At 40.8% G+C, this 24,330-nt stretch overlaps 1 protein-coding gene and 1 long non-coding RNA gene across 2 annotated transcripts in view; one reads left to right on the top strand and one right to left on the bottom strand.

The window, feature by feature from the left end:
• The window catches only part of KIF6 (kinesin family member 6), a 406,288-nt gene that overhangs the window by 55,956 nt on the left and 326,002 nt on the right, over positions 1-24,330 (bottom strand). The gene's annotated exons all lie outside the window — the stretch shown is intronic.
• The window catches only part of LOC141571641 (uncharacterized), a 73,616-nt gene continuing 65,211 nt past the window's right edge, over positions 15,926-24,330 (top strand). The window contains exon 1 of the long non-coding RNA XR_012496570.2: positions 15,926-16,515. This is a non-coding gene — a long non-coding RNA (uncharacterized LOC141571641). The remainder of the gene's footprint in view (positions 16,516-24,330) is intronic.

The raw sequence follows: 24,330 nt of genomic DNA, 5'->3' as shown, positions 1-24,330 counted from the left end.
AGCTAATTGCATTTTCCAACAGAGCCATTCTTCATGTGAAGATAAGTCTCTATAATCTGCTGGATCTTGCAGCTCCACGGGTTTTGGCAAAAGAAAGAGTTGAGGGGGACTGCAGAATTCACTCAGCATGCAGCTTGCTGTCATGAGCATGCTGATAAATTTGCTGCTTTTGGCCTGGGTTCCTGGACACATCCCCATCCCGAGGTATGGTAAAGAGATGAAGCGGCAAGAGAGAACTCCCAGCCTGAGGCAGGAGGTACTCTGGGAGGGAAGCCGGGGAGGGGAGGAGAGCTCGGCTTGTAGGAGAATGGTAATTAGTAATTTTTGTTTCCAGCAATTTACAACAGTACATGCCAGAAACACCTTCTCTCCCTTTCTGATTCATTAATTGACAATGGGGTTGGGGTACACGGAGCCTGCAGCGATGCGGGGAGCTCCAGGTGCATGACCTTAGAAGTAACCACGTGGAGGTGGGGCTCTGCACGGCATACAGTTTCTCCACACCAAGGAGTGCATATGAAAAGTATTATCATCACGCAGAAGAAGCAACGCTTATTTCTTGCATTGATACTCAGTCTTTTGGATAAAACAATTTTCCTCAAGCTTCACACTTTATTTTGCATGCATATTAGTTAGGAATCGTTCACCCCGTGAAAGCTGCTTAGCTGGTCTAGAGCAGAGCTATTCACTTATGACTCCCCCAGTACTGCTGTTGCAGGCTGCAAAGCAATTTCTGTGCCTTATTGAAGATGTCGGTGCAGCTGTCACATCATTAACTATTTACGCTCATCCACTATATGTTAAATACTATGTGGAATATACAAACGAGTAGAAGACTCTATCCTAGCTTAGGAAAGTTAACATGATACAGGGGACGGCAAACAGGTGAGCTCTTCCTGTAAAAGCAGGGCCCATGGCTGACCTTGTTCCTCCATCATGGATGGTTTGCTTTCCTGCTGAGCCTGGATCTTTCAACATAGCATTTTGGGCAGCTATAGCCAATTACTTGGAATTGGACTTGAGACGAAGCAAACATCTTTGCCATTTTGGTTATACTAGAAATTCATTACAAATTTGTTGGTAGACAGAGCTCAGTTCAAATCCCAATTCTGCCACTTCCTAGTTGGGCAGGTCACTTCACATCTCTAAGCCTCAATGTTAGCATTTCAAAAATGGGAATAATATAACTGTGATAATATCTGCTTTACTGTATCTCAAGATTCTTGGGAGGATCAGGCGATAATGTACCAGCATAAGGAATATATACTGCACTCGTTTTAGGTATTAAGTCACTCTCAGACAGATTGGAAGGACACTGTATACATATGACGACACACCCTACAGGCCAAGTGGCTAAATGTCAGGTCACTAGTAGAGATAAGTTGAGAGGAGGAAAAGGTGGGTCAGTGGCATTAGGAAAGGCTCATTACTAAAGCTGAGACTTGAGTAGCTCCTCAAAAGAGCACAGGTGTTAAGGTGGGGCTGGGAAAGGCATTGTAGCCAAAGAGGACTATTGGGCAATCGTGAGGGGAAAGGCCAGGTTTACACTGGCTTGTGGAGGGGCTGGAGGGGAGAAGTAGGACTGGGGGAGAATAAGTTCTATTTATACTAGAGTCCAGTGTCCTGGGGCTCTGGGCTCCGGTCAAATCAGTTCTGTTTAACTGTACTACTGTAGGACTCCAGTGAAATCAACTGATAATAAGCATCGGTGGCAGAAGTGGAGTGAGGGGACAGCACGCAGATCATGTTTCCTGTCTAAGGAGCCTCTTTGAAAGGGAAGGTCTGATTAGGTGCTTCTGAATTAGGGTGTTGATTTCAGCTGTGATGTGGGAAGCCAGTTTCTTTGTACTAACATAGAGGATGTTAATTACTAAAAGGTTAGCTTCCCTAAAGACTGTTTGTAAAGCTACTTGTAAAAACAATGGGCTTAGCATAAATTAAATCTGTAATCTTTAGATGAATTTCCAACAAACTGGAGTGTGTAAATCCTTGGATGCCTTCAAATCGGGCATTTTCCTCTCCTCTTTGTTAATATATATTTCATCAGGTTTTAAGCTTGTTCGTATGATTTGAATATCTATTGAGAGAGGAACCACCTCTTCCCATCATAGCCAGGGTGGATATAATTTAAAAAAAAAAAAAAAGAAACAGAGAATATCAAGAAGATTTTGCTAGATTAGATCACAAGACATATTTCTGAAGACCAGCAGCGGGAAAGAAATGCAAAATGGTGAGTGGAGCCGAAGCCTCAGCTGGCAGGACTCTGGGTCCAGAAGCAGGAGCGTGAGGCAAAGTGTACCATGCAAGACAGGGGTAAGAGCCTGGCTCAGAGTTTGAAGCTGCAGGTTGGGGTGAGAAACCTCATCACACAACATGTGAGTGAATGGACACTGAGAAAGAAAAAAGTGCTGCCAGATCCTGCTTGGGGCTGGTCTACCACAAGTCCAAAGAGGAAGAAAGGTACAAAGTCAGCCTCTTTGCAGTTGTTAGGCCAAACTGCCTAGCAACTGACTCTATGACCAGATCAACTGCAGCCCAATAATGCCATGGAGCATCATTCCAAATGATCATTATTAGAGCTACTTCTGTGTTGGGGACCTGACAGGTCTGTCAGACAGAGAGGGATAAGCACAAAGGGACAGAGAGAAAGAGAAAGAAATAAAATATATTTCATTAAAAATGGGCCTGCCTACCAAAATGCCAAAATATATGAAGAAATCTAATGCTAAAAAAGATAACAAAATCAATAGCTGGAACATGAATCATTACAGATGGAAGTAATTTCCTGGACAGGCAGGTAAAGACATTTATTGATGCAGAAGCACAGAGGGTTGAATTCGTTTTACTTTTCAGTTTACGGCACACCCTTTTCATCAGTCTGTATGTATGAATGTGTGCATTTTTATCCCCAGGCCTCATGCCCATCTCCATATCCATTCCCCTCTTTCTCCAATAGGCCGGCATTCTAATTGGCTTGATGCATTTGTATGTGTTCTTACAATTGGTGTTAAAGTTTTTAAAGCTATGAACGTAATATTGTGCTACAGATCTCATTCTGAATGTTTCTTGTTTATTGATCAGTACTGTGTTTTTGACATCTACCCATTTTGCTGTATGTGCATTTAATTCTCTTTCTGATTGCTCCATACAACCCATAGTGTGTACCCCAACATTTTATTTTCCTTTCCTGTGATTTGAACAACTAGATTGCCTCCCACTAACACGGACAGTGCTGTGATGACCATCCTTGAACATGTAGTCTTATAAGTCCATGAGAAAATTTCTCTACTGGGTCCCAGCAGTTTTGAATACTTAATTTGAAGTGTTGCTCTCCATAATGACGGTGCCAGTCTATACTTCCAAGACAAATGTTAAAATAAGTGTGTTGAAAATACTCAAAGAAATTAATGAAGGCATAATATTTTTTAAAAAGGAGTAAGAAATCATGCAACAAATAGTATAAATGAAATAAGTGAACAGAAAAGAAAATTAGAAGTGAAAATAGGAGTGAGTGAAACAACCACCACAATCACAAACACAACAACAACAATAGAACAATAGAAGGAATAAGGGAAAAAAGCCAGACCTGACATATTTTAAAGGCAAATCAGTGAATTGGAAGATAGGGTAGAAAAACTCACCCAAACATAGCACGGAAAGCAGAAGAGACAAAAATGGGAAGCAGCAGTTAAAAGTCACAAAGGAGAGATGGAGAGGCTTCATCATCTATGTAATGAGAGTTCTAGAAGAAGAGAATGGGCAATGGGGAAGAAGCAATATTTAAAGAGATAGCTGTTGAGATTTTCCAGAATTGAAGAAAGACATAAGCTCCCAGGTTGAAAGTGCACTCTGAGTACTGAGTAGGAAAAATAAAAATAAATCTACCCCTAAACATATCATACTGAAACCACAGAACTTCAAGGAAAAAAGACCCACTACTACCAGCTTCCAGGGAACCTACATTGGAACAATTTAGACGGCCCCCACCTCAATGACAGTATGTGCCAGGAGACAATGGAGAGAGATAACGTCAACTTGAATTTTATAGATAGTCAAATTACCATTCATAGGTGAGGGCATAATAAAGACATTTGCTGTCATGAGGAGGATTCAGACTATAAACCACTCACAGAACCCCCCTGCCCCAAAGAGACCTCAACTGAGAGATAGCCAAACATGAAAGTTAAGTTCCTGGACTCTGGAGACAGGCTACCTGGTTTGCATACCAATTGGGCCACTTACCTGTGCACCATTAGGCAAGTTAAAAAAATGACAATAATAGTATCTGCTGTGAGGGTTGAATTAGGTCACATATGTAAAGTGTTTAGAATGAGAGCTGGGCATATAAGAATTACATACATTTAAAAAACTATTATGATCAGTAAGAAGAAAAATAAACAGAGAAACATATAGGATAAAAGAAACAATGATGAGGATTTCCAGTAAAATGGTGGAGTAAGTAAACGCTGTGCTTGCCTCCTCTCATGACCACATCAAAATTACAACTAAACTACACATCGACCATCATTGAGAATTGCCTGAAGTCTAGCTGAACAGAAGTCCTACAACTAAGGACATACAGTAGAAGCCAACTTGAGACTGGTAGGAGCGGCTGAGATGTGAACTGGGCTAGGGTGACACCTGCATGTGGCAGTTGAAAATCAGGAGAAATATTTCAGCTGCAGAGGTTCAGTTGGAGGAGTGAGGGGTCCCAGCCCCACACCAGGCTCCCGAGCCCAGGGTTCCAGTACTGGGGAAAGAAGTCCTTGTGACTTCTGGCTGTGAAAACCAGTGGCGATTGTGGCTGAGTGAGGAAGAGTGCTGTTGGAGTCCCAGGTGTTCTTCTTAAAGGACTCACACACAGACTTACTCTGAGTTCCAGCTCTGGGGCAGCAGCTTGAAAGGCACCAGGGTCATATGAGGAGGCACTGAATTGTCTGGCTGTAGGGTGAGGACTAGAGGGGCAGCTTTCTTTCAGACAGAAGTGCTGGTAGGACCCATTATTTCATTGTTAAGTACTCCCCACTCCTGGCATGCAGATATAGGCAGCCATTATATCTGAGTCTCCATCAACTTGCTAACACTGTTCACCTGGTGATTCCCTGAGACTCTGCGTTACTCAACTTGTGGGCCTATCCAAGCCATTTCCAGTGGCTTTTCTATACTAATGGCCTAACTTGGCCCATGCTTCAGATTTTCCTAAAATCTCTCAAAAGGTTCATAAAACCCAAAGCAGCAGCATCTGGCTTTGGCATGCCCATACCTCTTGCTGAGCAGCACCAAGCCATGCACTAGTGGTGATCAACTTCAGTTTGGGGCGTGGCTTCTCCCAGACACTTCCAAGCCCAGTGTGGGTGGCAGCTATCTGTGGATTGCTTTGTGGTTCATGCCAGGTGGCTCCGGCAGAGCACAAGCTGTGGCTGAACTTGGCCTGTGCAGGGGCCCTTCCAAGGAGGCCCTTGGGCCAGCGTGCCAGATGGCCAGCTTTGGACCCAGCCAGAGTACCACCTGGTTGCCTCTGCAGCAGCACACCCAGAGGGTAGATCAAGCAGGCACCAGAGTCCTGCTAAAGTGAATGCTGCAACATAGGGTTAGTTCCTGCACCACAGCTCCTCCATTGTAGTCACAGCCAGTCCTCACAACCAATCAGCCCAAGGATCAATCCCTCCCATTGACATGCAAACAGCAACCAAAGCTCAACTACAACAGGAGGGCACACACAACCCACACAAAGGACATACCTGGAGCACCTGGCTTGGGTAACCAGGAGACTGCACCATTGGGCCCCTTAGGACACCTACTATATAAGGCCACTCTCCTAAGACCCAGAGATATAGTAGCCCTACGTAATATATAGAAACAAACAGAGGGATGTAGCTAAAACGGGGAGACAAAGATATATGCCCAAATGAAACAACAGAACAAAGCTCCAGAACAAGAACTAAACAAAATGGAGACAAGCAATCTACCAGACACAGAGTTCCAATCACTGGTTAAAAGGATGCTCACTGATCTCAGGGATAACTTCAACAAAGAGATAGGAAACATAAAAATGGAGATAGAAAACATAAAAAAGAACCAGTCAAAAATGAAGAATGCAATACTTGAAATGAAGAATACATTACAGGGAATCAACAGTAGATTAGATGAAGCAGAGGATTGAATCAGATTTAGAAGACAAGGTAGCAGAAAATGCCCAATCAGAACAGCAAATGGAAAAAGAACCCCAAAAAATGAGGAGAGTTTAAGGGGCCTCTGGGACAGCATCAAGCACACCAACATTTCCATCATTGGGGTACCAGAAGGAGAAGAGAGAGAGCAAGGAATTGAAAACATATTTGAAGTAATAATGACTCAAAACTTCCCTATCCTGGTGAAGGAAAAAGATATTAAAGCCCAGGAAGTGCAGAGTCCCAAACAAGATGAACCTAAAGAGGCCCACACCAAGACACATAAAAATAAAAATGCTAAACATCAAAGACAAAGAGAGAATCTTAAAAGCAGCAAGAGAAAAGCAGTTAGTTACCTACAAGGGAGCTCCCACAAGACTGTCAGCTGATTACTCAACAGAAACTTTTCAGGTCAGAAGGGACTGGCACGAAATATTGAAAGTGATGAAAAGCAAGGACCTACAACCAAGATTATGCTACCCAGCAAAACTATCATTTAGAATCAAAGGCCAGATAAAGAGCTTCCCAGACAGTAAAGTTAAAGGAGTTCCTAACCACCAAACCAGTATTACAAGGAATGCTAGAGGGACTTAAGACCAAAAAAAAAAAAAAAAATAATAATAATAATAAAATGGCAGTGAATGCATATCAAACAACAATTACTTTAAATGTGGATGGACTGGATGCTCCAATCAAGGGATGGGGTGGCTGGATGGATGGGAAAACAAGACCCATATGTTGCCTACAAGAGACTCACTTCAGATCAAAAGGCACACACTGAATGAAAGTAAAGGGATGGAAAAAGATATTTCATGAAAATCGAAACAAAACAGAACAAAAAAAGCTGGTGTAGCAGTACTTATACCAGACAAAACAGACTTTAAAACAAAGGCTGTAACAAGAGACAAAGAAGGACCCAGTAATCCCCCTTCTGTTTATTTATCCAAAGAAACCCAAAACACTACTTTGAAGGGGCATGTGCATCCATATATTTATTGCAGCCTTATTTACAATCACCACAATATGAAGGTAACCTTCGTGTCCATCAATGCATGAATGGGTGGGGTAGAGGTGGTACATATGTACAATGGAATATTACTCAATCATAAAAATGAATGGAATCTTGCCAACTGCAGCAGCATGGATGGAACTAGAGGGTATTTTGTTGAGTGGAGTAAGTCAGACAGAGAAAGACAAATATTTTCACTTACATGTGGAATATAAAGAACAAAATAAATAAACAAAATAAATAAACAAACAAAACAGAAACAAACTCATAGATACAGAGAACATTTTGATGATTGCCAGCTGGGAGGGCACTTGGGGGTGGGTACAAAAAGGGAAGGGATTAAGAAGTATAAATTTGTAGTTACAAAATAGTCATGGGGATATAAAGTATAGCATAAGGAATATAGTCAATAATATTGTGATAACTATTTATTGTGTCAGATGGGTACTAGATTTATCAGGTCATCACTTGTTAAGTTATGTAAATGTCTAATCACTATATGGTAAACCTGAAACAAATATAATATTGTATGTCAACTGTTATTGAAAAATAAAACAATTATGTGTATTAAAAAATGATGAGCATAAAACAAAATATTTAAATAAAAATATTTAACTATTGACAATAAAATTCGTGTGCGTGCGTGTGTGTGTGTGTGTGTGTGTGTGTGTGTGTGAAAACTGAAACTTTAAGTAAGAATAGCAAGATGGGAATAAGGCGAGGGGATATACAATGGGCAGTTATAACAAGCTACATCCCTGGATGTGTGTGGAAGCAGGATATATTTGCAATAACTACAGACATTGTTATAGTTCCTTTTTAACTCAAGAAAAATAAAAATACATCATACAGCAGTCAAATCAATAGAGGATCAGAAAAAAGATAGGGGCGAGTGTTGTAGGGTAGGACTGCCAAAATTTTAACAATTCAACAGAGCAGGAAAGGAGAAAAAAGGGAGACAATGGGGCAAAAGGGTATAAGTGATCCTTTTCTTGGACAAACAAACAATAGCAAGAGCCTCACATGCCCGTTTGTATATAAGTGTGTGTGTGTGTGTGTGTGTGTGTGTGTGTGTGTGCATGCATGTGCACATATATATGACCATACGAGCACGGAGAATGGATATTTACAGAGTTGTTACGATGTGTTAGCTGAAGGTAGAAGGGCGGTGGAAGATGAATTGTGTAGAAGAGATAAAGCCAAGCAAGATGAGAAAAAAACTGTACTTTAATAAGTATCTATGATTTATGGTTTATGTAAAAGTATATTTGTATATATTGATAAAAAGAATGAAAAATTAAAAACCCACTGCAAGATGCTTTCTTGAGAGGGAAATGTGACATTATATAGCATTCTAAAAATTGTGCTTGGGCACCTGCCACACGTGATGTCATCTGTCACGTGTGCTGACTGAAAATAATTCACTACTCACATCTCAGTGACAAGGCTGGGGGCTATGAGTGTTTCAGCTTATTTGTCAGAGCTCTGTTACTGCCCAGGAGACTGCTGAATAAGAAGGGGTGAGGGTGGAGAATGGACAGTCAGAGGGAGCCCAAAATAGCACCAGCAACCCATTGGCCGGGGCTCAGGGGAGGCCTCCGAGAAGCCATCAGCCCTTCTTGGGAGCAGAGGAAGACAGATCCTTGCCTGGGCTCCCCAGAGAAAGGTTCAGTGGTGGAGCACCAAGCAAAGGATCAAGAAGGGTCTAAATGCTGGGCAAATGTTTTTAAGCCTTCTCATTCCAAAATGACACTTCAATTGTCCAGAATTCAAGATTCTTCTTCCACTTGGTATGCCAAACACCATATTTGGTAACATTATTAAGTCACAGAGAGAGAGGAAAAAGCAGCTCATTCTAAAAAATATGAATAATTTCAAGAAAAGCACACTGTAACTTGCCTGGATTCCCCCCACCCCGCACCCTCCTGCCGGGATTTTCTCAAGAGCACCCATCACCTGGAACCCATCTTGTAGAGGAGGATGTGCCTCATAATTGATGAGCATTTCAGCTCACGATGACAACAGACAACAGTCTGGGCTTTAAATACAGTTTCTTTCTTATCACTGGGACAGTACACGATGATCACATTTTAAAAAATGACCAAATTATACTATGTCTGGGAGACCCGATTTCTTTTCCTATGGGATTTTCATTCTGGCTACCCTTGTCATAACCAGACAAGATTAGCACATTCTGTCTGAAGCGTAGGCATTCAGCTATCATGTACACTTAATTAAGCTAACGAGCTTATTAATATCACTATTCCAGTACATGACAATATTCCATAAACATATTCAGAGAATTAAGTAAATAAGCTTCTTTGTTAAAAGCTCAAGCAAATGTGCAAGTAGGTAAGCATAGGACAAATTTCAGTTCAGCAACCAGCATGAACTGCTAAATACTTAACATCTTAGGGAGCTGAGGGCTCATGGTTGTGTTGGCATTCTTCCAAGAGATGTTACTTTACATGTTTGGACGTTCTTATCTCAGCAAGGGAGAGATATAACCAGCTTCTAAGACCTGCCCTGGAGGAGTAGCTATAGATCACAATCCTTCTTTCCACTTGGAAGATACGGCTCTGGGATGGTCTCTTGGGTGAAGGGAGGGCCCGTGCTTCATGGCCTTGGGCTTCTGTCCCTGCAGTCCCAGAGGTGGCATAGGGAATATACCCAGGGGTGCCTGTGTGCACTCAAGGCTCCTCTGCACCAGTGTGGGTGGGGCAGGTGATTTCCACCTCTGCCCAATGCCCCCTTCTCACACTGGAGGCTAGGCTAGTTTGTACAGGTCCCTTATTGAGTGGAGGGCAGGGTTCACTTAGTGCATGAAATAAACCCCAAGCACACTAAGAAGTTTGATTTGGATATATAATATATATATATATATATATATATATATATATATATATATATATATATATACACACACACACACACACATATATACTGATAACAAAAGATGAATACAAGTCACATTTGACTTCTGCAATCACAAGAGATGATCAAAGTGGTTCCCATCAGCATTCAGACACTTCTGATTATGGCTTGAGCAACGTTGACCAAAGGGTCCAGTTGTATTGCTGCACATGCTGTTTCAATATCTTCACACAGTACAACGTGTCTCAAACTTATCACGAATGCATGCAGTTGATGGATGTGTTGGAGATTCAGTTGCATACTCACACCTCCACTGTCATTGTACTTCCATAACGTTCTTGAATTTCAAGTATCACTTCAAAATGGTCTTGCTCTCCTCGAACAACCATGTTTCCGCCATTTTCTTTGACTGTCCTGCCTGTCACATGGTGATGCTAGCATTCATTTGATTAATGCCATCTTTTGAGCGAACGTCACACTACACATTGCTACTATAATTCAATTCAACTTTGAAAAGTAATACGTAGATAACATCTCTTAAAATGTCTATATATATATTTGGCACCCCAGGTATATATGTATATATGAGGTATGACAATTAAGTTTGTGAACTCATCCTAGAAAAAGTGCTACATACCTCATTGCTGAATATCACTACAGACACCTTCAAAGTACTCCCCTTGGGAAGCTATGAACTGATACCAGCACCTAGTCCACCCTTCAAAGCAATTTAGGAACTCTTTCTGGAATGGCCATCAGAGCTGGCCATCATGGTCATCATATTACCCTTGAGGTCGTGAATGTCATCAAAATGTCTTCCTTTCAATATATCCTTTATCTTTGGGGAAAGAAAGAAGTCACTGGGGGCCAGATCAGGTGAGTAGGGAGGGAGTTCCAATACAGTTATTTGTTTACTGGCTAAAAACTCCTTCACAGACAGTGCTGTGTGAGCTGGTGCATTGTCATGATACAAAAGCCATGAATTGTTGGCAAAAAGTTCAGGTTGTCCAACTTTTTCATGCAGCTTTTTCAGGACTTCCAACTAGTAAACCTGGTTAACTGTTTGTCCAGTTGGTATGAAATCATAACGATTAATCCCTCTGCTGTAAAAAAAAATTAGCAACATCGTTGCAACAAGTTCGTTAACTTGTCATACTGTTCGTATATAGTTTTTAGATGGATTAAAACATAAAAACAGCAAGTTTTACATTGCTCCTTGATATAAATAATAAACTCTTTCACTCCAAGATAAAGCTTGATTATATTCACTTAATTTTAAATCAACTAGTGCTTAAGAAAACATCAATAGAAAGAGACGTGCCCCAGTGAAGGAGTTGAGGCTCACTGCTGGTCAACCTGCCTGCTTGGCCTGTGAAATAAGTGCCTTCCAGAGTTGGTGGGTGCCTCTCATGTGGGAACTGTTGTCCAGCTGAAAAGGCTGGAGATTAGGAGAAACACATCAGTGAGTTTGTAAAAAAAAAAGACAAAATCAAATGGAAACAGTTTCAGCTTTCAGGTTCAAAAATCATTTTTTTATGTGCTACATCGACTTGTTGCTGATTTTGGGTGCAATGGGCCAGGTCCTCTGTCTAATCCATATGGGTCCCTGTTCCCTGTCTCTGCAGTCACCTACTGTGGGGGTAAGACAGGGGGTTGGGATATATGAGTGGCACTGAGGGAGCTCATCTGAGGAAGCCAAAGGGCACTCAGCCTATGGGAAGCAGCCAGTGGGGACATGGGGAAATCACGGTGGAGGTGGGAAGCCAGAGAAAGATGGCCAGCCTTCTGAGACCACTGAGCAGCGCTGAAGCCTCACTCAGGATGAAGGGCAATGGAAAATGGCAGGAGAGATAGCCAAGGGAATCCTGGGCCTGGTATAGTGGAAACAAATTGGGAGCACGTGTCACTTACTACCTGTGATCTTGGGCTACTTAAGCCCTTTTCATTTCATTTCTTCATTAAACTAGGATGATAACATCATCATGGCGAGGTTGCCACAAGAATGAAAGAAAATGTACATCAAGCACCCAGCACAGTGTCTGGCACGTAGCAGGCGCACAATAACTGGGTTAGTAATGGCGGTCGCAGTAGTAAGAGTAATTACCTTGGGGGAGGGGCTGGAATTACAAATAATACTTCACGGAAGGTAGAAGAAAGCAAAAACCATTGCAATTGTTCCTAAGGCCTTGATGATGTTCAAATATGATATGACATCTGTGTTTTCCTCTGTTTTCTTTTCTGAGAGATACATTAACAAGTTATCTTGGGCCCAGTGTACTAAATTGAAGGTGACTCTATCGTTCAGTGTGGACAGTCACATGGCTTTGTAATAGTCACAACCCAGGGCTTCATAAAGCAAAGCTTCAGCCCTTTGGCAGTCATTGACCCCAACTACAACTTTTTACACATGTGGGACCCCCCACATACTAAATCTCTGCTTTCTAATCAATTACTCACCCTCAAATTCACCATTACTTTCATTAGTAACACGGTCTTTCATATTCCTTTATGTAGTCAAATATGATTGATTTCTGTAATTGGAAATAAATGACTTTTTAATAAGCCTGCTTGAAATGTTGGTAGTAATAGCCCTGTTTGCAGAGTCTGGGATGACTCGTACCCTCGTCCGTTAATCTTTTTTCTTCCAGAAAACAGCACTAGAGCCCTTTCCCTTTTTGTTTCTGTTATGGCTAAATATCATCAAAGAGGAGAGGGGAATAAGGAGAGAGGCAGAGACAGATTTGCTGACCATTTTTCAGGAATGCTGTATTTCAGAGAGAACAGTTTCTCCTCACTAAATTTGAGTTCTGCCTACATGAAATGCTAGTATACTAGCATATGGCTAGTATAGAGCATATGGCTCTCTTTCTGTACAGATTTCAGTCCCAGTGGGTGTAAACTGGTCATTTTGGTGGTAAGTGGAAAATAAGGGAATCCAGGGAGATATAGGAAAAGGAGGCAAAGCAATACTGTAAATAAGACCTAGCCGGACAATCAGCTCTAATGCGTCTTTTGGAGCAAAAATTAATATAAGACCAGGTCTTATATAATAATATAATATAATATAATATAATATAATATAATATAATATAATATAATATAATATAATATAATATAATATAAAATACCGGGTCTTATATTAATTTTTGCTCCAAAAGACGCATTAGAGCTGATTGTGTGGCTAGGTCTTATTTTTGGGGAAACATGGTAGCAAAACCAGAGGAGAGCTTTTTGCAATGAAGCTTTGGGAGAGATGAAGGAAGCTGAAGGTGGAAGTAGACACAGCCTGAGAATTACACTTCTTTATTGATCAAAAGGGGCAGGGAGATGGGGAGTTGGGAACTGGAACATGTGTAAGTAGGACTGATGATGGCACAGGTTTTGGTGCTGTGTCTCTGGGGAGTCAGCAACTCCAAGTGATAACATCAGGAAGGCCATAAACAATGAGAAAGAAGAAACAGTCACAGAGAAGGAATTGCCATTATACATATGCAAATATAAAAGTAATTTACAAGCTTTATGTTGACACTTTTGGGGGAGAGATTCTGAAAATTTTTTAGTGTATAAGGAATGGTAAATGGAAGTTAAGTATACAGAACCCATTACGACAAATTGAAGATGAAGTAGGTGTTATTATATGGTTTTTAAAGTGTATTGGCTTTAGTGTTTTGTTTTGGTGAATATAAAAATATTTGTAGGGCCTTTCATCGGTTTGCTTGCAAACTCAATCTTGTCTTTCATGTAAAGGCTTAATCCTTAATTACGGCTTTTCCTATCACAGGAATGTTCAGGTCCCTCGTGGCTGGGGACGGACAGACAACTGTACTCTGTAAATTAGAAGACGTGACAGTGTACATTCCAGGGCAGTCAGTCATGTTGAGAGTCCTCATTTCGGCAGGAGCTCCTTTCCTTTCATCTCCTGGAATACATTGGTCATCAGCCGCTCTGGGGGTCTAGCAGGGTGCCAGGAGGAGAGCAGCCGCCCATCACATTCTTTGAACTTGGGAGGATTCAAGTTTTCAGAACTAGGAGCAACTTCTGCCTTCTATGGGAGAATCTGGATATTATCTTTGAAGTAAACACAGCTCTGTTTGAGATAATCTAATCATTTAATGGACCACTTGAGGCCTGTACTTGGAAGGTTAAGTTCTGCCATTCCTGGGGAAGCTAAAAAAAATGAAACAACCAAATGCAAGTACTTCAGGGAAAGAATTAGGTGTTCTTTGTGCAGAAACATAGATTGGGTGTTTCTTTAGCAGAGCTCTGCTCCCACCCAGCTAGAGAATTTTCTTCCCCCCTTAAATCTGCAAGTAGACTGTCCTATGCCTAAAAAGTAGTGTTTGTGCTTGAATGGTATGATGGTTAATTTTATGGGTCAAGTTACTTGGCTGAGGTATGGTGTCCAGATGTTTGGCCAAACACCAGTTTAGATGTTGCATTTAGATATGATTAACATTTACATCAGTAGCCTTTGAGTAAAGCAGGCTACCCTCCCTAATGTGGATGGCCCTCATCCAGTAGTTGAAGGTCTAAGAGAAAAAAGACCGAGGTCCCTTGAGGAAGCAGTAACTCTAGACTGCCCTGGGACTCGAGCTGCAGCATCAACTCTTCCCTGGGTCTCCAGCTTACATACTCGCCCTGTAGAATTTGAACTTGCCAACCTCCACAATCACATGAGGAAATTCCTTAAAATAAATCTCTGTCTCTGACTCTGTCTCTCTCTCTATATTTATACACACACACACACACCCTATTGCTTCTGTTTCTCCGGAGAACCCCGATGAATACAGATGGCGTGGGGGTGTGTTCTTGCCCCAGCCCTTTCCCTAGCACTTTGGGAGCTGAGGACACACCATGGTGGATGGACATGTAGACCCTGATCCTGTCCTCATCTTGCACGCAAATGGAGGCTGCCATTCAGGTACTGAATCGCGATCATGACAAGGGGAAAGACACCACTGGTAGTTAGTGAGCTGGGCCCAGTCCTACACAATAAAGAAAGGCCTGTCTCAATAGGCCAGTGGCACTCCCATGAAGAAACACTGCATTGGAGAAAAACTATGACAAGGAGCTGGTTGCGGAGGGCAGCCCATTTGGACTAGTCACTCGCTTGTGTCATTTAAGACTGAATAGCCCAGAGTTTGGGAAAATAAAGTGCAATGAACTATTTGGGTGGGAGGGCTGAGTCCAGACAATGGCCTGGAGAGCGTGAATACACAAAGCAGCAGTTGGGCCTGGAGGCGAGACTGAAGCAGGTTGCTGCTGGGAGAGCCTGGCTGAGGGGATGTGGAGGCCCCCCAAAATGAGTCCCCAGAGCCACTGGGTCAAGTCCCTCTCAGAGCCCCACTTCCAGAGTCGCTTTTAGCTACTTTCCTGGGAGCATTGCCATTTGCCCCAAGCTTTTGGTAAAGTCTTGTCAAAGTCGGCCTAGCCTAGTTGGATGCTGTAGCCAGGGAAGCAGGGTCCCTAAGGTTGGAGCAGTGGCCACCCGCATTGCCACCATCAGAGAACAGCGAATGGTAGCCCCTCAGCACAGAGAAAGATGAGAAAGTCAGGGGGAGAAGGATCCCCAGCTGCATATTAACAGAGCATTCAAGAGATGGTTCTTGGAGACCCTCTCAGGAATAGACCCCTCTAAGTCTGGGGACTCGCTTTGAGAGGAGTGGACTAATTTTTAGCAGTAAAACCAGGAGGGACTTCAGCCATAATTATTTGGGGATAAAAAGCAGGCCCAGCCCTGATTGGCTGTCACAGGCTGGTGAAGCCAGGGTTGTCTGAGACTCAGTGGGAGATGTTGTTTCCTCTTGGGCTGTCCCTCCTCCAGGAACAGAACGGGGTGGGGTGTCTTACAAGGGCGGGGGAGGGGCGCGAAGGCTGTGCAAACTGGAAAAAGACAGCATTCTTTCAAACACGGCCTTGGATGATTATATTCCTAACTGATGCCAATCCGAACTCACAAACTGCTGAAGAAATAAAATCTGGTTAAATTTGTTCTTTTTCACCCTTCTTAAAAATATCAAAAGCTAATATTTTGCAGGCAGCTCTATGCTGGCCATGCTGGCCGGGCCTCGTGGGGTCCAACATAAACACACCTGATCTAGATTTGGTCAGCGTCAGGAGGCCCAAGGAGCGGCCAAGGAATTATCAGAGGAATCCAAGGATTGTTCCTTATTTCGAAAGGCCTCACCTCAAAATAACTCCTGCATCGGAGGATTTGTGTGAGTGGCAAGGAGAGGGAGCAGGGCTGGGGAGAAGTTTATGAATCCACGCAGGTTTATGTAAAAGGGTTTTGATACTGACCTGTCCTTGGAAACAGATCTGACTCCTTCCTGGGGATGAATATTTATAATCTTTTCAGAGGCAAGGGGATCAGTGAAGAGTGAAGGTGTGTGACATGCAGTTTCTGCTGAGAACTTGGCTCTGGGCCTTAGGATACAGTCTGCTGGAGACAATGTGCTTAAGGTAATGATTTTTTTGTACCACAGAATTACAGAAATATGTTTTCCATGGATTATGTGTCAGCAGACTAATGTCAGTGATCCTTTGCGGGTTGTTATTTTAACAATGAGGGGGTGTTTAGTGGAATTGGTGGTTTTTACCTGGATCTTAGGAAATCACCAACTATGCTGATATAATGAATGAATGACAAGAGAGCTGAGAGCTTGCACACCCAGCAAGAAAAGAACTGATTATCTGGATGCCAAACTAGCATCCTGAATGTCTAATGGTGTGACATTATCAATATGACAGTGACTTCTGGACAGTTGTTAAAGGGGCCAGAGGCCCTCCTACAGTTTCTCAACTCAGTTCTCAGATCCTGCCTGAATAATCCAGCCCCCCTTTCCTTTGTCTTCTCTTCACCATCTGAGTGATGGTGACCCCCTGACTTTCTTAGTGTGGTTTCTCCCAGAAGCAGACCCTAGCACAAGTAGTTCCTTTGAGAAGTGATCCTTGGACAAACTAATAAGAAAGTGGGGAAGTGAGACAGAGGGAAGTCAGCCAGGAAAGGGGCCACAGCTCCCACTGTGGGAGACTGGAACTCAAACCCACTGGGGCCCTCCAGGGGACAGTGTAGGACACATACCTCCACGCTGGCCCTCCTAGGGGTAAGGGGTGGTGTATAAATATACCAACTTCCAAAGGTCATTGGTTGAGGCATCCTGCGGTGTATGTGTGTGTGTAAAATTCCTTAGCACTAGCCTGCCCGAGGCCCATCTCTTGGATGGCCAGAGAAGGCTCTCAGGAAGAGTGAAAGGTTCTAGCAGATGGCATCATCTAGCGTGCACACACGGGACGCAGAGGGGATATGAATGGAACTCTGACGGCATCTGCTCTATCCTTTATTTCTTGTTCTTCATTCTCCTTGTCTTAAAAACATGACTACCTCCTCAGTTACTATAGTCTCTTACAAACACAGCTAATTCTCTGGCAACAAAGCCAACAAAGAGCAAGGGAGAGGAAATGAAATAGTCTAGCCAGTCCACTGCTTGATTTCTTATAGGCCTGGCTGGTATTTTGGGGGCCAGGTTAATTCCTGGTCTAGCAGATGGGAATGCCTAGAGCAGCTCCTAGTTTTCTACTGACCATATTTTAATAGAAACCAGACTACCCAGACCTTGGCTCACATTCTACATGCTGGGGTGAGCTACTCTTGCTTGCTGCCTCAGTTTCCCTTTTTGGGGTGACACCTTGGACATGAAGCTCTGATGTCAGAAGCTCCTTAACTCTTTTTTGTGGCCATCAGCTTTCACTTGGTGCAATGGAAAGGTGACGCTGTGCTGCTATGACGGCAAATGCCACTTCTACCAACCCTGGCAGAGTGGATACCCTCTGGGGCACGAGGGACTCAGCCGTTTCAGGGACTTACCCTCCAACAATGCAAACAGTGCATCCTCCTCAGCCTGGGTCCCTCAGCCTGTTTCACTCACTCTGTGCTGTGCCCGGCAGAACCTTGCAGCCATTTAGAGAGTCAGGGAGAGGCATCCCTGGCTGGGGGCAGCTTGATGAAATACTGCTGCAATGTGGAGAGAGACTAAAAAATAAGCAAATTATCTGAAGTGGGACACAGATCAGGAAATATCCTGAGGCACGTTTAAGGAACCCATAGATTTTACTGGGTTGATCATAGAAGGGGAAGTTGTATTACAGGTGATTATCTCTGATAAAATGGTCCCAAATCTTCCACAGGACACTTACTTGTGGTGACTTATTACTTCACCGAAAAGGCCTGGCTGAGAAGCTGTCCCTGTCTCATTGATTAGAGTAACTGCAGGTCCCAACCCCACAAATCTCCTTTGTCTTACTTCTCCACCAGCTTGTAAGTATTCTGAGACTAGGCCTCTCTCCTAGGGATTTGTGTGTCCCCCACAGGACCTTGAATGTAATAAATGCACAATAATTGCCAAATGACCACATCACAAGACCTAGATAGTGTTTCCGCCCGGAATCCTGATTATAAGAGCCCTCAATTTCTTACTCTCTCACTGCTGATGGCCCGCCCAAACGGAGGAAAAACTGTAGGAGGTAAAGGCTCCTACTGCCTTCAGCCTGAAATACTCCACCAGATCTGTATCCTTAACCCACACCCAATTGCCTGAGGCACCTTCTCTAGATAAATTAAAAAAAAAAAAAAATTGTGTCCTCTACGTAAGATTCATTTGAAGACTATAGCTGAGGTAGTTATTTAACATTCCTTCCTGTCTTTCTTTGGTGAACTCACACTTTTATTTTTCATTTTTACTTCTTAACATTCAGTAAAATTGATTTGGTTGTGCGTCTGTGTGCGTGCACATACGCGGGCAGTTCTATGAGATTTAACACATAGTACATAGATTTGTGTAACCACCGTCACAATCAGGGTTCCCAAAAGTTCTATTTCCCCCAAAACTCCCTCATCCTGCCCTGTTGGACTCACACCCTCCTCCACCCCTGCTCACCATCACTACAGCTTCGTCTTTTTTCAGAATGTTATATTAAAGGAATCAGGTTGTACAAAGCTTTATGAGACGGGCTTTTCTCACTCAGTACAAGCCTCTGAAGTGTTGTATGTTGATGTATGTACCAGCAGCTTGTGTTTTTATTGCTGAGTATTATTCTGTTGGATTATAGTTTATCCACTCACTCAGTGAAGGACATTTGGGTTATTTTCAGTTTTTGGCGATGATGAGTACTGCAATAAACATTTGTGTACACGTTTTTGTGAGAACATAAGTTTTCATTTCTCTAGACTAAGTAGCTGGGTTATGTGACATGCCCATGTTTAACTTTCTGAGAAACTGCCATATTGTTTTCCAAAGTATCTGCACCATTTTGCTTCCTCACTAGCAATATATGAGTTCCAGTTGTTCCATAACCTTCTCAGCCCTTGGTATTGTCAGTTAAAAAGCTTTTTAAATCTTAATCTATTTTACTATTTCCAATTTATTATTTTAATTTACATTTCTCTAGTGGTTACTGATGTTGAACATCTTTGCGGGTACTCATTTGCTATCCGTATATCCTCTTTGGTGAAGTGTCTTATCAGCAGACACTTGAGCACCCCTCTCCCATCTTTTGTACTCACTAACCTGTTCCAGTGACTTACATGTTTATCTTTTTGCCAATATCAATACTCTCTTGATTATAGCAGCTTATAGTAAGTCTTAAAACTGGGTGGTGGGAGTCTCCAGTGTTATTCTTTTATAAAATCATTCTTGTTATTCTAATTTCATTGCTTTTCCATATAAATTTTAGAATCACCTTCTCAATAGTGACAAAAAATTCTGCTGGGATTTTAATTAGAATTGTATTAAATATCATGATCAGTTTAAGGAGAATTAACATCTTTCCTATATGGAATCTTCTAATCATTCAACACAGTATGTCACTGTTTATTCATGTCTTTTTTGATTTCTTTCATTAGAGCTTGGTTGTTTTCAGCATAGAAGTCTTCCACATATTTTACTAGTTTTATACTTCAGTATTTCTTTCTATATTTTTAATGACTGTACATATTAATACTTAATATATAAAAATTTGTTATAACTGTATAATACATTTTAAAGTATAAAATAATATTTTGTTTTGGTTGTCAATTGTTCATTACACATATAGATGTATGTTTAATTTTTATGTGTAGACTCTGTATCCTGCAAACTTGCTCAACTCTTTTATTGTTTCTAAGAGATCTTTTGTAGATTTTTGGGTTTAAGATAAATATGTCACAAGTGACTAGGGACAGTTTTATTTTTTCCTTTTAAAATCTATGCCTTTTATATATTTTTCTTGCTTAATTGCACTGGCTAGAACTTTCAGTATCGTGTTAAATAGGAGTGGTGAAAAGTGACAGCCTTGTCTTGTTGCTGATCTTCGAGTAAAAGCATTAAGTCTTTCACCACTAAGTATAATGTTAGCTATGAGTTGTTAAGATGCCCTTCATCAAGTTGAAGAGGTTCCCTTATATTTCTAGTTTGGGAGAGGTTTTTTTTTGTTTTGTTTTGTTTTTATTGTGAATGAATGTTACATTTTATCAGATATTTTTCTTTATCAAATGATATAATCATGTTTTTTTTCTTCCTTAGTCTGTTAATGTGGTGGATTATATTGACTGATTTTTGAATACTGAGCTAGAACTATTTTCCTGAGATAAATCTCACTTAATTGTGGTACATTATTGTTTTTATATATTGCCAGATTTAATATGCTAGTATTTTAGAGTGTATGTTTGTGGGATATATTAGTCTATAGTTTTCTTATAATGTCTATCTTGTTTGGTATCAGGGTAATACTGGCTTCAATAAATGTGTTGGGAAGTGTTTCCTCTTCTATTTTATGAAAAAAATTGTGTGGAATTGATGTTCTTTATTTTTTAAATGTTTCGTAGAATTCTACAGTGAAACAATTTGGGCCTGCAAATTCCTTTTTTGGAAGATTTTAAACAATGAATTCAATTTCTTTAAAAGATATAGAAGCATTTAAATTATCTATTTCTCTTTGAATGGGGTTTGGTAGTTTGTGGCTTTCAATACAATTTGTCCATTTGATCTAGATCGTTAAATATGTAGATTGTTTAAAATAATCCCTTATCCTTTCAATGTCTATAATGATATCCCTCTTTCAGTCTTGTTATTGTTATTTGTATCTTTTCTTTATTACTTTGTCAATCTGGCTAGATGTTTATCAATGTTCATGATCTTTTCAAAGAAACAGTTTTGGTTTTATTGATTTTCATTGATTATTGCTTTTCTCTTTTCAATTTAATTGATTTTTTTGCTATTATCTTTATTGTTTCCTTTCTTCTTCTTGTTTTTAAATGATTTTCTCTTCTTTTTCTAGTTTCTTAAGGTGGAAGCTAAGGTTGTTGAGTTTAGATCTTCCCCCTCCAGCCCAATATAAGTGTTGAATACTATAAATTTCTTTTTAACTACTGGTTCAACTGAAGCCCACAAATTTTGATTTGTTTTACTTTTATCTTCCTTCAGTTAAAAATATTCTAATTTCTCTTGAGACATTCTTTTTGACTTATACCATAGGTTATTTGGAAATGTGTTTCAAAATTTTCCATTGTCTTTCTCTTACTGATTTCCAGTTTAATTCCATTATTATTAGACATACTTTGGATTATTTCAATTCTTTTAAATTGGTTAATATTTGTTTTATGACCAAGAATCTGGTCTGTCTTTTTAAAAAGATTTTTATTAAAATATAGCTAACATACAATATTGTATTAGTTTTAGGTGTACACTATAGTTATTCAACATTTATATACCTAAAGAAGTGATCACCATGATAAGTCCAGCAACCAGCTGACACCGTACCACAATATCACCATATTATTGAATATATTTCCTATACTGTATGTTACATCCCCAAGACTTATTTGTTTTATACCAGAAAATTTGAACTTCTTATTCCCCTTCACCTTCACCCTCCTTTTTAAAATTTTCAATTACAGTTGACATTCAATATTATTTTATATTAATTTTTAGGTGTACAGCATAGTGGTTAGGCATTTATATAATTTAAGAAGTGATCTCCCTGACTAATCTGGTGCCCACTTTGCACTCTACAGGGTTATTAACATATTATTGACTACATTTCCTATGCTTTACTTTACATCCCTATGACTATTTTTTAACTACCAATTTTTATTTCTTAATCCCTTCATCTTTTTCACCCTGCCCCCAACTCCCTTCCCATCTATCACCCCAATAAATCTAATACCTGACACCATACATAGTTATTACAATATTATTGACTATATTCCTTACGCTATACCCTACATCCCCATGACTATGTGTAACAACAAATTTGTATTTCTTAATCCCCTCCCCCTTTTTCACCCACACCCAAACCCCCTGCCATTCGGCAACCTGTATCTGTTCTCTGTATCTGTGAGCTTATTTCTGTTTTGTTTATTTATTTTACTCTTTAGATTCTACATGTAAGTGAAATAATGATATTTGTCTCTCTCTGTTGGACATACTCCACTCAGCACAATACTCTCTAGGTCTATGCATATTGTGTCAGATAGCAAGATTTCACTGTGTTTTCTTTTTTATGGCTGAGTAATAGTCCACCCATTGTATACATGTACGACCTCTTCTTTACCCATTCATCCATTCAGGGACTCCCAGGTTGCCTTCATATCTTGCCTATTGCAAATAATGCTACAATGAATATATGGATGCACACATCCCCTCAAATAAGCATTTTAGGTTTCTTCAGATAAATATCCAGAAGTGGGATTACTAGGTCCTTCTTTGTCTCTTGTTATAGCCTTTGTTTTAAAGTCCATTTTGTCTGGTGTAAGTATTGCTTTTTATTTTCATTAAATATGTTTTTCCATCCCTTTACTTTCAGTCTGTGTCTGTCTTTCGATCTGAAGAAGTCTCTTGTAGGCAGCACATATATGGGTTTTCTTATCTATTCAGCCACCCTATGTCTTTTGATTGGAGCATTTAGTTTATTTACACTGAAAGTAATTGTTGATAGATATGTTGCTATTGCCATTTTATGATTCATATTTTTGATCCTTTTTTTTTTTTGTCTTAAAGAAGTCCCTCTAAAATTCCTTGTAATGCTGGTTTGGTGGTGATGAACTCCTTTAGCTTTTTCTTGTCTGGGAAGCTCTTCATCTGTCCTTTGATTCTAAATGATAGCTTTGCTGGGTAATCTTGGTTATAGGAACTTGTTTTTCATTGCTTTCAATACTTCATGCCAATCCCTTCTGGTCTGCAAAGTTTCTGCTGAGAAATCAGCTGACTGTCTTGTAGGAGTTCCTTTATAGGTAACTAACTGCTTTTCTCTTGTTGCTTTTAAGATTCTCTCTTTGTCATTAACCTTTGGCATTTTTATTATGATGTGTCTTGGTGTGGTCCTTTTTGGAATCATCTTGTTTGGTACTCTCTGTGCTTCCAGGGCTTGAGTATCCATTTCCTTCACCAGGTTAGGGAAGTTTTTCATCATTAGATCTTCAAATAGGTTTTCAATTGCTTGCTCTCTCTCTTCTCCTTCTGGTACTCCTTTGATGTCAATGTTGATATGATCGATGTTATCCCACAGACCCCTTAAACTCTCATTTTTTTTGATTCATTTTTCTTTTTGTTGTTCTGATTGGGTGTTTTCTGCTACCTTAGCTCCTACATCACTAGTTGGTTCCTGTGCTTCATCAAATCTACTATTGATTCCCTGTAATGTATTCTTTATTTCAGTTGTTTTATTCTTTATTTCCAATTGGATCTATTTCATGTTTTCTATCTCCATTTTTATGTTTTCTATCTCTTTGTTGAAGTTTTCACTGAGATCACTGAGCATCCTTATAAACAGTGTTTTGAACTCTGTGTCTGGTAGATTGCTTGTCTCCATTTTGTTTAGTTCCTTTTCTGGAGCTTTGTTCTGTTTTTATTTGGGACCTGTTTCTTTGTCTCCCCATTTTGGCCTCCTCTCCGTGTTTGTTTCTATGTATTAGGTAGAGCTCCTGGTCTTTGTAGAATGATTATTTGTAGTAGGTGTCCTGTGGGGCCCAGTGGTGCAGTATTCAAGCTCTGGTCAGCAGAGCTGGGTACATCAGGTGTGACCCTTGTGTGGGTTGTGTGTGCCCTCCTGTGTAGTTGAGCCTTGGTTGCTGTTTGCACAATAGGAGCGAATTCACCCTCCAACTGATTGGTTGTGAGGACTGGGTCCTCACAGTGAAGGTGTACAGTGGAGGAGCTGTGGTGTAGAGGCTGATACTACAGAGCAGGTTTCGCTTTAGCAGGGCTCTGGTGCCTGCCCTGTCTGCCCTTTGGATGTGTTGTC

The sequence above is a fragment of the Rhinolophus sinicus genome, chromosome 2, assembly GCF_057876585.1.
Source record: "Rhinolophus sinicus isolate RSI-liver-muscle chromosome 2, RSI-T2T, whole genome shotgun sequence".
Taxonomy (NCBI): domain Eukaryota; kingdom Metazoa; phylum Chordata; class Mammalia; order Chiroptera; family Rhinolophidae; genus Rhinolophus; species Rhinolophus sinicus.
The sequence above is the reverse complement of the archived record's forward strand: the minus strand, read 5'-3'. Positions and strand labels throughout refer to the sequence as shown.